This window comes from Lissotriton vulgaris, chromosome 3_1 (assembly GCF_964263255.1).
Source record: "Lissotriton vulgaris chromosome 3_1, aLisVul1.2, whole genome shotgun sequence".
Lineage (NCBI taxonomy): Eukaryota > Metazoa > Chordata > Amphibia > Caudata > Salamandridae > Lissotriton > Lissotriton vulgaris.
Window position 1 is genome coordinate 1315458416 of NC_141689.1, and position 14342 is coordinate 1315472757.

The window sequence follows — 14342 nt, forward strand, 5'->3', positions numbered from 1 at the left end:
TTGCGTGGATTAGTGGCATTGCGTGGATGAATTGCGTGTGTGAATGGCGTAGTGTGTGTGAGTGACGTTGTGTGTGTGAGTGTCGTTGTGTGTGTGAGTGGCGTTGCGTGTGTGAATGGCGTTGCGTGTGTGAATGGCGTTGCGTGTGTGAGTGACGTTACTGTGAGGGGGGGGAGAGGAGAAATGCACACGGCAGACAGGAGAGGGGACGAAGCGAGGACAGTAGAGTGAGAAGGTAAAGCAGCCGGGGCGTTTATAGTGAAGCTAAACTTCACTTCAAAGGTGTGGGAGGAGTACGCCTGAGGAAACAGACGGCGATTTGGTAATGTGCACACGCATTTTAGGTCAATGCACTTGTGTATTGAACCAAAACCCACGGGCACAGCTCCAAATTTGCACATTTAAATAATCTTTGTTTAAAGCTCTATAGTCTGAAGCCCTAAAGTAGGTGAATGTGATTGAAATGTAACGAAAAGAGTAGAAAACATTTACCTTATAATTCTTGTTAACTTTTTCAATTCTTTTTTCATACTTTCAATCTGTGAAAGAGAGAACAAACATTTCAAAAATATTAAAACATGTATTTAAAAATTAAAAAAGACAAGGGAAAAGGTTCAAGAACAAACAGTTTTTCAACAACTTTCACATTTACAGAAGCCTCTGCTTCTCTACGTCCCCTACACAATCCTAATGATATATATATTAAACAAACAGTATCTTGATGCTGATGAAGTGAGGCCTATTTTGGAACATGGTGCATCTTTTGCACTGCTGATGTCTCACAATAGTGATACAATAGCAGTGCAAAAGAGATGTAAAGCCATCATAAAATTGTGTCTAACATTTTAAATGATTGTTTCAGGATGCAAATAAGATGTGTCCTTTCAAGAGGTTTGTTTGAGGTGAGGCCTATTCAGTTTAAAAAAAAAACAGTACCCAGAAGTGCAGCACTGTAAGCATTAACTTTGACACTTACAGAAGCCTCAGTTTCTCCATATCTACCTCACATTTCTAAATGTATATCATAAGTACAAAAAGTAGAACATTAATTATACATGTTAAATGGTTTATTTTTGCTGTTCTCAGAATGTATCAAATTTCACTTAAATCAGTGACTTGAAGGTATTCATCATGTAACAGCGGGGAAAAAAAAACACAATCAAAATGATTGTGTTTAAAAAACCCATACAATATAAGAAATCTGAATTCAAAACTCATAAAAATTAACTTACTTTCCATGACGTCGAAGGATGTCCTATGAATACCTTACACTCCTTTGTGCTATTAATATTTTCAGCCCGCCACTTTCTGAAAGAAAACCCCCATCGTTTTGAAAAATATGTTACATACAATAAAAGACTTCTCACATTCTACCACATGTTTCCACATGGCCAAATCATGTTGGAGCGATTTACAACTCTTGTAATTCTTGTAATCAAATCCCGTCATTTTCTATTTTCGCAACTTTCAGAAAGAAAACATTTAAGATTACTTTCACAATCCTGGACTACTAATATCTTACCCTTCTTGCTCACTCATGTTCTACTTTTCCTATGACACTGATACTGCTTACTATGAAGCAGACTTACTTGCATCAGGTTTATATAGTTGGATTTTTAAAATGACATTATAATTAAAAGTTTTGGACCAATAATCTAGACAGCATTGCAGACTTACATTCCCTCTACTTCATGAACCTTTTGCAATTCCTCAGAGCAAATCCCGAGATTCTTTCCTTAAAATTTTGGTTTTAAAAACACCAGGTAAGAATTTTTAAGGTCAAACGGCAATTTTTTTTTTTAAGTTACAACAGAACCGTTGCAAAATGACCAGCCATTTCTAGACTTTAAATAAGCTGTGTAATGTCCTGATGTTGTTGAAGGACCATCGTGATAGATAATTGCTGCAGTTACAAAAGTCCTTCCTGATATTGACAACTGCGAAGCAACAAATTTTTTTATTAAAGTTGTCAATTTTGATCCATCAGGCCTACATCGTTGGATCATTAAAATGACATACTGGCCATATCTTCGTATAAATAATGTTGACATCATTTCAGATTTACATTGGCTACACTCCATGTTGTGATCAGCTGCTTTTACTAGCTTATTAAAGGAGACTGATTTACTGTCTGGCAAAGTTAAATATATAAATCTTTCTGAGTCTACACTAGTAGTACTTGATACCATACAGTTCTCGCAGTCATGCTGCCATTGATAAGAAAGCCCAAACAGGTGATCTACATCTACACCCTCATCTTGCAATACATCAAGCATATACATTAAAAACTCCTGACAATCCTGCTGAATATTTTCAGAGAAGTCTGTTTGACCTGAACATTCGTCTAATACATAACGAACTTCAGACACACTTTCTACTCTCGTTCTATCAGCACTACATTTCTCTAACACAGAATTCAACAAACAGCATAAACTTTGTTCCGAATTGTTCACAATCTGTTCTTTTAAAGTCTCTAGTGAAAAGAGAACATTAACCACTACATTAGCATAGCAGTTGACACCAGAACTGTTTTCAAATTGAAAACCGACAACATCATCAACAGAATCCATTTTCTTTCTGCTTACAATTTTCGGTTCATCGACTTTTGGGCTTTTTGCTACAACCTCCCTACTATTACTGATATTTCTTCGTTTCCGGCCTACCACACGTTTCTCAAACAAAGGATATTGAGGCAAATGTGGCGCATACTCTCTTCTTAACCTATTGTATTCCTTAACACAATCTAGATCCGCACAAATGTTTGTGACATCACAGTCAATCAAGTACAATCCCGATAAAGATCTAACTCGTGACAAAGCCACATATGCCATACCTTCCTTGAACACAGAACTTCCAATATTCATCAATGCACTATCTACACTTAAACCTTGCGATTTATGGATTGTCACCGCATATGCCAAGCAAACAGGAAACTGTTTACGGCGAACATATAAGTCTTTAACAAGCAAAAACCTAGCAGAACAACGGCCAATTAGCTGTACTTACTCAATGCCATCAAATTTAATTTTTAAAAATTCAATACCATCTCTACTTCTGTATTTCTCAAAATCAACAACATTACCCATTGATCCATTTACCAGACCTCTTTCAACATGTAAATTCCTTCTCAAAATGATTCGGCAATTTAAACACACATTCAAAGTCTTTTCAAAACCCGCAGTTTTAGATATAGTCTTCTCTAATGAATCTAATTTTGATTTCAAATTCTCAGACAAAATAATTGTTGATCCCATATGCTCTATTCTGTCAATAGCTTCAAGTTTCACAATCTCTTGCTTTTCTAAATTCAACATTTTGTTGTTGAAGATGGCACATTCTGCAAGAGTTGGCATCAAACATATTCCGGATTTCTTCTCAGTAATTTTCTGAAAAATATTCTCAGGCACAACGTCTTGTTCTGGATATAAATTTGACAGTAATCGTGCATTTAAAGCTTCTTTCCCATGCTCGGTCACTTTTCCAATTCTAATATCTTGTAGAATATTCTTGTAATCTTCATCCTTTGCCTGACGCATATTTTCATGCAGTTCAGCATAATTGAAGTTTAACCATATATTGACGTTGCCAATGCTCCCAAGGCACTTCCTGGTATCTTCATGCGTGAGTATTTTGAACACAGGTTGTCCTTTTACTGGTGTCAGCTGCAGAAGATCTCCGAAAACAATGATGTGTTTGCCACCAAATAACACATCATACTCAGTTTTAAGAACTTCTTGCATTCTCAAATGCACAAAGGCAAGCATGACATTGGAAACCATGCTTACTTCATCAATGATAATTAGTTTCATTTTCCTCAAGACTCTTGAAACTTCACAACAAGCATCCCCAGATAACTTGTGGTATTGTAATTTGTTGTCATGCTCCACTGGCAGCATCAGTAGACGATGCAAAGTAATACCTTTAATGTTATGTGCTGCCAGTCCAGTAGGAGCAGTAACAACACAAGACAGCGATGACTCAGTCCTTTCCTGCAAATAACAAGAAATTGCTTTAATAAGAAAACTTTTTCCAGTTCCCGCTTCTCCACTCACGTACAGTCGGACAGGCTTCAACAACGTACATGAGCACTCTTTCTTCTCATGACTTAATCCATGATCAATTTGCTTGGTAACTTCGCCATATATTTTCCTCTGCTCAACGTTGAGTTGTTTTTCCAAGTCTTCTAAGTTAACTGCATCCTCCTGAGCATGTGCCATGGCTCTTTCCACTTCATTCATAGCAGTGGCAGCTTCATTTTCGATAATAGGTCCTCCTAGTGGATCCTGACTCAATGAAACAGAACTCTGACTGTCCTGAGAACTGTCTCTGGCAATCTCGGCTGCAATCGTTGCTTCCTGCTCAATTTCCAAAGTCAACATTTCTTGATATTTGGGAAAAGCAGGACATTCTATGGTCTCCTTAGCGGCAGTGAAAGAGTCTTCGTAACAGAGGAAATCTCCAAGCAGTTCCTCTTCTGCACGCCAAGGCTTGAAAAGTTGCAAAAGTGCTAAATAGAAAAACTCCTTTTTTTCTGGAGATTCGCCACTCAATTTTCGATGGTTTACTAATTGGCATTTTCTTTGCTTGACCAGACATCCCTCACTTCCAATTACAGCATACACTCCTTTTTCAATATCTTCTTTGATGTTCCTCTTGAATATGTAATTTTGTAGAACCTCATATAGACAAACATTCTCAAGGTGACTGCTTCGATTTGGATATGTATCCAACATGTTGGTCTTCAAAATGTCGGTACTGTTTGGCTCCTTTTCCGCCAAATACTCAATTTCCCGGACAGGTTTTAGAACTCGATTTCGCGTTGCAGCAAGACCAAGACTCGCCCAAACGATACTCCTGGATTTGGCATAGAGACTTGCTGAAGACAACCGGTCAGAACATTCGTAAGCTCCGATTTCTCGATGCGACAACATCTTCAAACTGAAACTGTACAACTTCTTGCTGAGGCTTTTTTCATGGGAAATATCCTCCCACATATCCTTCAATTCTGTCTTTTCTTTTTTGGTGATGTAAGATGTCACATACCGAGCCACAGCCATACAGTTGTCAGCCACAAACTGTATATCCATGTTAGCATTCCACATGGACAAAATCACTGGGTTGTAGTCGTTGATGTACTTGGACTCTTCGTTCCTTTTCAAATTGTATGTATTTTTGGGTGATTTCCTCGTCACATTATGTCGCAGAGAAGACATCAAACTGTTCACTCTTCCTTTAGAAATCACCGGTCGTGGAAAGTTGAAACGACATTTGGTGTAGAACTTGTCCTTGTTTCTGAATTTACGACGACAGTACTTTCCACAACGATGGCTTTGGAAACGTAGAACTTGTTCTCTTAGGCTTTTCTTCTCCGTTGCGTTTGGAACAGCACACGTAGAATACTGTTCTATGAAATTCATCACTAAGTCATCCGGATCTGTTCCAAATTTAGGTGCATCCTTGATCCACAGCAACATATGTATATGAGGAGCACCTCTTGCTTGGTACTCCTTTCTCCAGAAGAAATCCAACACCTCTCCAAGAGGTGGGTTCTTCTTATTTGTGATGAAAGACATCATAGCTTCAAATCTATGATTGAAGTACCTGCATACATTCACTGGATCCAAAGAACACAGTTCTCCAGGTGTCTTGAATTCAATGTTTTCAATGTTTCCATTTGCCTCTCGTAGAAATTCAAGTAAGTCTTCCCAGCCATACTCGGCACAGCTCCGAGTGAGGAACCATGTTGGAGTTCCTAAGTTCCTCAGCATACATTTTAAATCACCATGACGACGGTACCAGTACTCATTAGTACCACGCTGACACGCCATGAGATTAATTAGGTGAGAATCCAAAATACTGTCTTGGACATTGACTTTATGCATAAAGTCACTTGCCGAGATGTTTCGCATCTGTATACCACTTTTTAAGATGTGGTTCACTGCATATGACAGTCCAGACAGATCGCTTTCAAACAGGAGATGAAACAAATAGGGAATGCATTGACGAAACCTAGGATCTTCTGCATACAATCGTAAAGTCCGGTATTCAGACGCAGGAATTTGATGAGGTTGCTCATCATATCTTCCTCCTTGACCTGTTGGAAATAGCTGTGGGAAACACCGAGCTTCCAAACTTTCCTCCCAAACACTAATGGGACTCCCTTTGGCTTGTTTCATTTGAAACAACTCAATAGCATTCCCCATGACTTCCTTGGAATGCAAAGGATGAACACTATAATGTTCATATATTTCTTCACTTTTAGAGGCCTCTACTTTCTCAATTTGGCCAGCACACAAATCCCTATCCTCTTCATCACTTACTTCCTCTTCTGCAACATATACATTCTTATAGTACTTATTATTTTTCTTCAAATACAATGTTGCCTTTTTGACTTTCCTAACATCCACTAAATCTTGCCATATTTTCTTATTCTTTGTCGGAACCCCATTAACCAAGATAACCAGAGGTTCCTCTTCCACTTTTTCTACTCCAATTGTGTTAATGTTTTTGTTCAAATCTAGAGGCAAATAAACAACTCTTCCCTTTAATCCTCTCTGTAAATCTGATGGAGGCAACTTCCCTGTCTTTGGCTCCATTCTTACAATAGCCTGAAAGGGATGGATACTTTGAATCAAAATAGATTCATAAGTATTTAAATCCTTCAATTCAGAAGGAATCTCAACCAATTCCAGATTATTATGAACCGCCCTAACAGGCATCTGGTTTTGGTTTAATTTGTTACAACAATAACTACACACACGTTGATCCGATCCCAAATCAAAACAATTTTCTACCATCAAGTATGTGGCAAAATCCTTCCATTCACTATTATTTTCCCTTTCACTTTTTGCATATAAATCCACTAACCTAACCTGATTCTTGTAATAAGTGCGTCGACAACACACACAAGTGAAATTAGGCCTCTCACTTGATTTAATCTGAAACGTGGCAATTTCCTTCTGAAAATTATCTGTACTGGAAACCTGTACATTATCTTCAACATTACTCTCTACTTCTGGGTCAATTTGAACATTTTCATCTTTACTTCCAAAGTAACAAAACTCAATTTCTTCACAAATATTCTTGACATCTATTTCAGAACCATGCAAAAGAGCAGCACATAATTGTTTAAGCATAATTGCTGGACTCTTAGCATGATACAACATTCTCACTAATTTCCTCACTTTATTATGATGCACTGCTAGCATCCTGAAATGATGAAAAACACTCTGGCATACTCTCCTGGAAAGACAAGCCAGTGAATGAACACGCAAACCTGTCATTTGTCTCACTCTGCAAGGATCTAATTCTTGCAACAACTTCATTTTCTGCTTCAAACTTTTCTTATTAAATGTCCGTACAAAATCACAAAGCAAATTGATGGAATCCTGTCGCACACTGCAAATAGAACTACACTTCCAAATGTACACAGGACCTTTAGGACGTCTTTCTAAAACCTCATTACCTAACACCTCTTCTATCTCTGTTGTCACAAGTTTTTCTTTTTCAACTGGACAACCATCCTTCACTTCATAAGCTCGACCACTGGTGTCAACTGCAAACACCAAATCATTATCCTGAAAATAACTCTCCTCATTAAAAAATGCCTCACAACTTGAACTATGCATCCATTCTCAGGAAAAAACTTCACAAAAGTTACTATGATTAACTACTCTCTTCCATCTACTATTTGATTTCAAATCAGAAATTACCTTGTTTAGTGTCCTAATTCTATTGATTACCAAAATAAACAACTTTCGCTTAATTTCGAAAGCATGATCAATCATTTTCTCTACATTTTTCTTTTTCTTATAAAATGCCACTTTCTGTTGGCCTTTCTTAATATTTTTTAATAAATTAACTATTATCCTGTTGCGGAACATTCGTTTTCGAATGTCCCTAAACTGTTGTTTCCTTCTACTATCATGCACAGAGTTATCTCTTGCTCTAGCAGTAACATTTTTCATTGGTCTTTCCTTTCCATTTAAATTGCTTCTCTTTTTCTGGACTGAAACATTTTTTGTTGAAATACTTTTTTTACTACAAATATTTCTTATGAATGATTTCGTGCTCTTACCCGGAGCTTTCTTGGTGATTTCACAAGTTTTTTTGGGAGAGGACTGCTGCAATAATAGATGATCCTGCTGTCTTTGACGTTTTCTAGCCTTTCTAATTCGATTCTTAGTTGGCATTTTTCAAATTTTGAAATGATCTGCAGTTGAATCTGTGGAAAAATATAATAAAAAATGTTATTAACCACTATTACCAAAGAGTAAATGAATAACAGTCATCAAAAACTTAACACCCTACTTATTATTTAACATAGCAAATCTTTTGCACCACCACTGCGTCACAAAAGTGACGCACAGTGGTACAAAACAGGCATACACCTATCATAAATCTCTCCCTAACATTTTAAATGATTGATTCAGGATGACAATAAGGTGTGGCCTATCTAGAGGTTTGTTTGGGCCCAGATCTTTGGACTGGGGTGAATGTGTGACATTGATCCACATTCGGTCCATCACCTGTTTTGTTTGTTTGAGGTGAGGCCAACACACGGTTGCAGATGAGATTTTCGCTTGTTGAAGAAAACAGAGGAAATAATACATGTGAAGGCCTACCAATGAAGTAAGTCATGGCCACTTCACTCTTGAACAAAGGGCAGACCTCTTTTGAATCTGTGGTCAGACCTAAACTTCATCTGCACAATGTCATTCATAAACTTAGGAAACACTAGTGATGTAATTGAAAAATGTGGAGTTTCTTTTCCTCATTTCAGAATTACATCACCTGCGTTTCCTCATTGACTTAAAATGTCCTTAATACACATAAAAGCGTTTTTTTGAATGCCCTTGCACCATTTTTGGGACATTTTTAACATGGCTATGTAACTCCCATAATCAAAATCTAAATTTACCAAGCACAGGTGGGAGCGTATTTACAAGAAACTAGCCCCATGAAGAAAGCTCTTCAATTAAAATGGGAACAATAACATCAGAGACACTCAAATGCCTTATAAATATGGCCCAAACAACCTATGAAGCTCTAGCAGTACATAACCAGAAAAGTAATTGATTTAAAAAAAATCGTTTTTAAACACAACATATAAATCAATTGTATACCTACATTCAAGAGGAAATGACTAAAAATGTCCTTGAGACACATGAAAGCGTTTTTTTGAATGCCCTTGCACCATTTTTGGGACATTTTTAACATGGCTATGTAACTCCCATAATCAAAATCAAAATTTGCCAAGCACAGGTGGGAGTGTATTTACAAGAAAGTTGCCCCATGGAGAAAGCTCTTCAATTAAAATGAGAAAAATAACATCATAGACACTCAAATGCCTTATAAATATGCTCCAAACAACCTATGAAGCTCTAGCAGAACATAACCAGAAATGTAATTGATTTCAAAAAACGTTTATGAACACAACATATAAATCAATTGTATACCTACATTCAGTTGGAAATGACTGAAAATGTCCTTAAGACACATGAAAGCGTTTTTTTGAATGCCCTTGCACCATTTTTGGGACATTTTTAACATGGCTATGTAACTCCCATAATCAAAATCTAAATTTACCAAGCACAGGTGGGAGCGTATTTACAAGAAACTAGCCCCATGAAGAAAGCTCTTCAATTAAAATGGGAACAATAACATCAGAGACACTCAAATGCCTTATAAATATGGCCCAAACAACCTATGAAGCTCTAGCAGAACATATCCAGTAATGTAATTGTTTTCAAAAATCGTTTTTAAACACAACATATCTGTTTCAGCTTACATGAGAGACCATGGAATGGGCTCCATGTACAACAATAACTTGTGTTACTGCATGCCAGATTTCTACACAGAATATACAATTACAATTTCTCAAAGAAACAAAATCTATTTGTATATCACTTGAGACAAAGCCACATTTTAAAAACACAGCTTTCTTCATCTTTTTCTCCTTCAATTATACTATTCTCTATCTAAATTAAATAAATCTTTTCTCACCTTAGCAAATACTTTTTGAGTTTCAAAACAGTCTCAAAAATACACCAAATTGTCTTCAGCAGAACAAAGAGGATGCACTCCAGAGGCTGCAGCTATAGAAAGCACAGAAATGCTGATATTCATTACACATATCTCTCATATTAGCCAATCATAACTCTTCCCTCACTTTTTTCAAATCAAAACCCTTCCCCCCTCTGCCCTCTCTGCCTTTTTTGCTTAGCAACCACTCCTGAAAGACCTCTCATGTTTGCAAGTTCACACAATAATGTTTCAATTGAACTCTGAACTCTCAGTGCACCTGCGTATCCAGGGCAATCTTTCATTAAATGTTTTTTCCTTGACCATTCAAATGACATCTTTCAAAGAACACATCCATGCACCCTAACTTTCTGTTTTCAGAAATGGAAATGCACCAATCACTGCTAATGAATCATTAGCACTGGAAATCCACAGTTTTTTTTCTTTACAAACTCCTACTGTTTCAACTGCCCTTTCATTACCACACTTCATCTGACTGCAGCACAACCTTCTCCCACCATGTTTAATGTCTGGATTGTTGGACATAGTTACATCCACTGGGCTCAAAGGTATGCTGAGAACAGAAATTTACCTAACCTCAATTTACAAGATGTGGAAATTAAGTGGTTGGGCCAAAGAGGATTAAAATGTCACCAATTGATACCATTGGTGAAAACCTTTATGCATTTGCCAAAACCTGACCTGTTAATTGTGCACTGTGGAGGTAATGATTTGGGCACTTTGACTGGGGTAGGTCTGGAAATGCTTTTAAAGGACACCTTTGAGCAATTAATGGCACTTTTTCCTCAAACTGCCTTGGTATATTCCAATATATGCCAAAGACAGAAATGGAGGTGGTCCAACCAATTTTGTCCACAAATTGAGAAGTCGAGGAAGCATGTAAACAAATCTGTTTCAGCTTACATGAGAGACCATGGAATGGGCTCCATGTACAACAATAACTTGCGTTACTACATGCAAGATATCTACAGAGGAGATGGAGTTCACTTCTCAGATAAGGGCAACAGAATTTTCATTTTGAATTTAAGACTGTGCATTGGTACCTACTTATAAGTACCTAAATGTACCATAAACCCAAAAGCTCTTCTCAGAGCTACCTTACATCTGATCACTCACATTTATTATTTTTCTCTAACTTTTTTCTCTAATTTTCAACAAACTACGCTCCCCGGAGCGCTACCCGGTACGCGAACTGGAAGCTAACTGCGCAAAATTTAAAAAAAAAATGTTTTTTCCCCGCACATATGGTCCTCCTCAGCCACCCTCAGAAAACCTAGGGGGTCAAGATACATCTACCGTGCCCCCTTCTACCTATTCTGAACATTATTTGCCCTCCATCTTGTATCTTTATTCGACCGAAACACAAAATGGTGGACTCCCGTAACGCTGCTGGTTCGCGGACCGGGACGCATACCGGGAAGCGGTCCAATAAAAAAGGTGGGAAAGTAATTCACAGAAAAACGACTGGAAACATTCTCACCAAATATACATTAGCTCATACTACATAACAATCCCTTTCATTTTCACAAATTTGATTGAAATTCCATTTAGCCATTAAGCCTGTAGACCTCTCTAAATACCGTGAGGTAAATTACTTCACAAAACACATCTAATGTGTTGGAATTGACAACCAATGAAAATGTTACTTTCATTTTCTACTTTTATTACCTGACATTTGATTGGTTATATACCTGAATATATATAAAGGAAAAGAAGGAAACACAGCCATTTTGACTGCTACTTCTTGTTGTACATTACAATTGAATTATCACTAAACTCTTCAACTTGTTTGTAAAGGTAAGTTGATATTTTTAAAACTGAAGTATATTGTGCACTATAAGTTAATATGGTAAACTTTTTCTGATAGTTATATACTATCCCTCTGTAGTAGTTATAGATTTAGATAGACTTCTCTGTTATAATTATGGATGGAGTTAGGCTTCTCTTGGTTAAATCACAGACACTTTTTTATATTCCTACTTCCACTCTGATACTATACACTGCCAAAAGATAAATTCACTGATAAAAACTGCCTATCTAAAATTAATCCCAACAGTGCCCTATCTCTACTAATATATATTTTTTTTATCCAAATTTCAGGCAAAATGGAAGGCGAACAAAAAATTGAATTTAAAATTGTCCTGCAAGAGAGCAGCCAAGAAATCATTTATCAAAATGAAAATGAATTTATGGATGAAAGTAGGGACCAGGAACTACTGCAATGTGTGGAAGCAGTAGATAACCTCCTTAAAAATGAGGACATTTTATACCCTCAAAGACTACAAAGTATATTCAATGAGAATTATGAAATTTCTGACACTGAAATGTTAGAAAGTTTAATAAATTATAAAACACAATCACAATAAAAAAAATGCTTAAAAAATAAAGAAAATAAAAAATAATCAACAAAAACAACAAACAATTAACATACAGTATTTGAAAAGTCTATCATTCTTTTTTCCTTATAGTACGCTGCCCAGAACGCTTTCCGGTTCGCGGACTGGGCGCGCCCCACGCAAAAACTAATTTTTTTTTTTTTTTTTGCCCTGCTGGGCCCTTTTAAAACCTCCACATAAAACCTAGGGGGTCAACGAGGATCTACGATGCCCCATTATGGTAATTTCCCCCTTTGTTTTGGCCTCCTCTTGTCTCTCGATTCTACCGAGAGACAAGATGGCGGCCGCTCCAGACTGTTTAGAATGTTGACAGACACCGGAGAGCCAATCAGCTTCGCATCGCAAAGCTCCGTTACGCGAAAAGTACGCGAACCGGAGCGCTACCCGGAGCGCTGTTACAGATATATATCTTTTTTTGAACGTTAATTTCTCAAAATCCACTAAAGCACATATATTGAGACCTAGCAAAGGCACATCGGGCTAACAGTCCCTACAATGTTGCCAAGTTTCGTGCAAATCCATTCAGCCGTTCGGGCTAAAAGTGAGGCCAACCGCCCTATGGAAAACTCAATGTTAAAAACGCGTTTTGGGACCCCCCCTTTTTTCTCGGCCCCCCCTTGACGAAACCCCCCCAAATTTTCAGGGGCTGCTCAGAAACAAAATGTGCCATTTTCCTGAAAATTTCAGCCGATTCCGTCCACAAACGCCAAAGTTATTAGACATAGAATTTTCAAAAATCCCATAGGGAAAAAATCCTAACTATATATACCTACTGGCGACCGCCAGTAGGTATATATAAACTAATAACTTGGGCGTTATGTGGACGGAATTGGCTGAAATTTTCAGGAAAATGGCACATTTTGTTTCTGAAACAGTTGAGGAAGTGAAGAGGTATTGACAGAATCACCCTCCGATCAGATATATATAAACAAAGAGATTCTATCAAAGTGTAATGATTTTTATTATTTTTATTGTTTTCTGTGGGTGATAAAAACTAATAAATGAGCTCTCAGGGTGGTAAAGATGAGAGCACAGTGTGCTTTTTAAAATACCCCTCACACACTGTAGGAGAGTAGGGTCTGCTATCCTATGGTCACCCCAAATTTTTGCTTTTTGCTTCACTGGTTTCTGACTTAATGTGGCTGTGGGCCTGCTAATCAGACCCACAGCCTGCTGTTCTCTCTCTAAATTACTGCCAATGCACTCTAGGTGCATTACGAATTGGAACTGGTTCACCTTATGAGCCCCTGTACTAGTGCACCCTAGGTGCCCAGGGCATAGGTGTATCCAAGGCCTACCAGGGGCTGCAGCACGTATTGTGCCACCCCTGGTCTGGCCTCCATATTTGACACAACTGGCTGATCACTCAGCTGGGGTAAGTCGGTGTAATCACCTCTTACTTAGGTACAGTATGTCTGTGCCTAACCCTAAACTGGACACATATGTTCCTATCAGCCACTCCTATGGAAGGCCTCATCAATCCTGGAGGCAGAGTGCTTGGAAATATGTGAGATGGTGCTCTGGCATGAGCTGAGCCTGTCTGCAGCTGTCGGGAACCACTCCCTAAGCTGTTCCGGGATATTGCCATACCATATACTCTTAAGTGCATTATAATCCTCGCGGTTAAATGCTATCTTTGGTTTGGCTTTATCAAAACATGTCGAGTAAGGTGTCATACGAATTGGAATACTATCCCCTCGCCAATTCTGGCGACGGGGATAGCATTCCACCCTTCTAGAGGGACACGACATGTGTGTAGCCTTAACCCCGGTTAAAGTTAAACAGAGCCTCAGCTTCACAAAATGGACGCTGCCACCACAGACACAAGTCTGGCCTCCTGCTGCTGACCGAAACTCGGCAGATGGTGGCCTGGACAAAGGGTTTCCTGCCTTGGGAGGTGCG

General features: G+C 38.1%; 1 protein-coding gene across 4 annotated transcripts in view; it reads right to left on the bottom strand.

Annotated features, from left to right (window-relative positions):
- The window catches only part of PAQR3 (progestin and adipoQ receptor family member 3), a 656943-nt gene that overhangs the window by 298941 nt on the left and 343660 nt on the right, over positions 1 to 14342 (bottom strand). The window contains exon 6 of one of the 4 annotated variants that reach the window (XR_015309345.1): positions 493 to 539. The exons of the other annotated variants lie outside the window; for them this stretch is intronic. The gene's annotated coding sequence lies outside the window, so the exon portion shown is untranslated. The remainder of the gene's footprint in view (positions 1 to 492; positions 540 to 14342) is intronic. 4 annotated transcript variants of the gene reach the window in all.